Here is a 2,500-nt window from a genome sequence, read left to right as displayed (position 1 = left end):
GCCTGGCAAGTACTTGGATGGGAGACTGCCTGGGAATACCAGGTGTTGTAGGCTTTTGCATTGTTGTATCTGGATGGGTCGCTTTTTACACTTCGACTCATCCAGTTAGTGTACCTGCCAATTTCACGTCGATATGGTGTACTGCATTGGGATCAATATTTTTTGTAAAATACTGTTTGATGCCACTCTTTCGGGGCTAAACCAGGAGCTCAGAATAAACGTTTTCACGAGCGATGACCTCCAGGAGTATAGTTGAATGTTGATTGTTTTATATTGAGTGTTCGACAGGTCTCTGCAAGCACGGCCTACGACCATATCACCCTGAATGCGCCCGATCTCGTCTGATCTCGGAAGCTAAGCATGGTCGAGCCTGGTTAGTACTTGGATGGGAGACTACCTGGGAATACCAGGTGTTGTAGGCTTTTGCATTGTTGTATCTGGATGGGTCGATTTTTACACTTCGACTCATCCAGTGAGTGCACCTGCCAATTTCACGTCGATATGGTGTACTGCATTGGGATCAATATTTTTTGTAATATAATGTTTGATGCCACTCTTTCGGGGCTCAACCAGGAGCTCAGAAACAGGTCTCTGCAGAGTGGGCTGGTAGGACAAGTCTCTGCGCTGTCTATTACTGATTTTATACACCCAACAGCACGAGATTTCACTTCGTTAAAGTATTGAAAGGGGACGGACGGACGGACACATTAATCTATTGCAGGCTGGTACACTCAGTTTACAACTTCGTTTCTACCAGTATAAAGGTTTTTTGAGCGATGACCTCCAGAAGTATAGTTGAATGTTGATTGTTTAATACATCTGAATGTGCGACAGGTCTTTCCAAGTATGGCCTACGACAATCTCACCCTGAATGCACCCGATCTCGTCTGATCTCGGAACCTAAGCAGAGTCGAGCCTGGTTAGTACTTGGATGGGAGACTGCCTGGGAATACAAGGTGTTGTAGGCTTTTGCATTGTTGTATCTGCATGGGTCGCTTTTTGCACTTCGACTCATCCAGTTAGTGCACCTGGCAATTTCACGTCAATATGGTGTACTGCATTGGGATCAATATTTTTTGTAAAATACTGTTTGATGCCACTCTTTCGGGGCTAAACCAGCAGCTCAGAATAAACGTTTTCACGAGCGATGACCTCCAGGAGTATAGTTGAATGTTGATTGTTTTATACATATGAGTGTTCGACAGGTCTCTGCAAGCACAGCCTACGACCATATCACCCTGAATGCGCCCGATCTCGTCTGATCTCGGAAGCTAAGCATGGTCGAGCCTGGCAAGTACTTGGATGGGAGACTGCCTGGGAATACCAGGTGTTGTAGGCTTTTGCATTGTTGTATCTGGATGGGTCGCTTTTTACACTTCGACTCATCCAGTTAGTGTACCCTGCCAATTTCACGTCGATATGGTGTACTGCATTGGGATCAATATTTTTTGTAAAATACTGTTTGATGCCACTCTTTCGGGGCTAAACCAGGAGCTCAGAATAAACGTTTTCACGAGCGATGACCTCCAGGAGTATAGTTGAATGTTGATTGTTTTATATTGAGTGTTCGACAGGTCTCTGCAAGCACGGCCTACGACCATATCACCCTGAATGCGCCCGATCTCGTCTGATCTCGGAAGCTAAGCATGGTCGAGCCTGGTTAGTATTTGGATGGGAGACTGCCTGGGAATACCAGGTGTTGTAGGCTTTTGCATTGTTGTATCTGGATGGGTCGCTTTTTACACTTCGACTCATCCAGTGAGTGCACCTGCCAATTTCACGTCGATATGGTGTACTGCATTGGGATCAATATTTTTTGTAATATAATGTTTGATGCCACTCTTTCGGGGCTCAACCAGGAGCTCAGAAACAGGTCTCTGCAGAGTGGGCTGGTAGGACAAGTCTCTGCGCTGTCTATTACTGATTTTATACACCCAACAGCACGAGATTTCACTTCGTTAAAGTATTGAAAGGGGACGGACGGACGGACGGACACATTAATCTATTGCAGGCTGGTACACTCAGTTTACAACTTCGTTTCTACCAGTATAAAGGTTTTTTGAGCGATGACCTCCAGAAGTATAGTTGAATGTTGATTGTTTAATACATCTGAATGTGCGACAGGTCTTTCCAAGTATGGCCTACGACAATCTCATCCTGAATGCACCCGATCTCGTCTGATCTCGGAACCTAAGCAGAGTCGAGCCTGGTTAGTACTTGGATGGGAGACTGCCTGGGAATACAAGGTGTTGTAGGCTTTTGCATTGTTGTATCTGCATGGGTCGCTTTTTGCACTTCGACTCATCCAGTTAGTGCACCTGGCAATTTCACGTCAATATGGTGTACTGCATTGGGATCAATATTTTTTGTAAAATACTGTTTGATGCCACTCTTTCGGGGCTAAACCAGCAGCTCAGAATAAACGTTTTCACGAGCGATGACCTCCAGGAGTATAGTTGAATGTTGATTGTTTTATACATATGAGTGTTCGACAGGTCTC

The 2,500-nt window shown here is 45.2% G+C and overlaps 4 non-coding genes and 2 pseudogenes across 4 annotated transcripts in view; all 6 read left to right on the top strand.

The window, feature by feature from the left end:
- The window catches only part of LOC142925899 (5S ribosomal RNA), a 119-nt gene extending 65 nt beyond the window's left edge, over window positions 1-54 (top strand). The window contains exon 1 of the ribosomal RNA XR_012942822.1: window positions 1-54. This exon is cut by the window's left edge and continues 65 nt beyond it. This is a non-coding gene — a ribosomal RNA (5S ribosomal RNA).
- Window positions 55-303: 249 nt separating this feature from the next.
- Window positions 304-422, top strand: LOC142926312 (5S ribosomal RNA). The gene has a single exon (XR_012943237.1). It is a non-coding gene; the product is annotated as a 5S ribosomal RNA (ribosomal RNA).
- Window positions 423-849: 427 nt separating this feature from the next.
- LOC142928240 (5S ribosomal RNA) lies at window positions 850-968 on the top strand (annotated as a pseudogene).
- Window positions 969-1,220: 252 nt separating this feature from the next.
- LOC142925898 (5S ribosomal RNA) lies at window positions 1,221-1,339 on the top strand. Its single transcript, XR_012942821.1, has one exon. It is a non-coding gene; the product is annotated as a 5S ribosomal RNA (ribosomal RNA).
- Window positions 1,340-1,589: 250 nt separating this feature from the next.
- LOC142926094 (5S ribosomal RNA) lies at window positions 1,590-1,708 on the top strand. Its single transcript, XR_012943019.1, has one exon. It is a non-coding gene; the product is annotated as a 5S ribosomal RNA (ribosomal RNA).
- Window positions 1,709-2,139: 431 nt separating this feature from the next.
- Window positions 2,140-2,258, top strand: LOC142928391 (5S ribosomal RNA; annotated as a pseudogene).
- The last annotated feature ends 242 nt before the right edge of the window (window positions 2,259-2,500 follow it).

The sequence above is a fragment of the Petromyzon marinus genome, chromosome 23 (genome assembly GCF_048934315.1).
Source record: "Petromyzon marinus isolate PM22_M1 ecotype Great Lakes invasive population chromosome 23, UKy_Petmar_22M1.pri1.0, whole genome shotgun sequence".
NCBI lineage: Eukaryota > Metazoa > Chordata > Hyperoartia > Petromyzontiformes > Petromyzontidae > Petromyzon > Petromyzon marinus.
The sequence above is the reverse complement of the archived record's forward strand: the minus strand, read 5'-3'. Positions and strand labels throughout refer to the sequence as shown.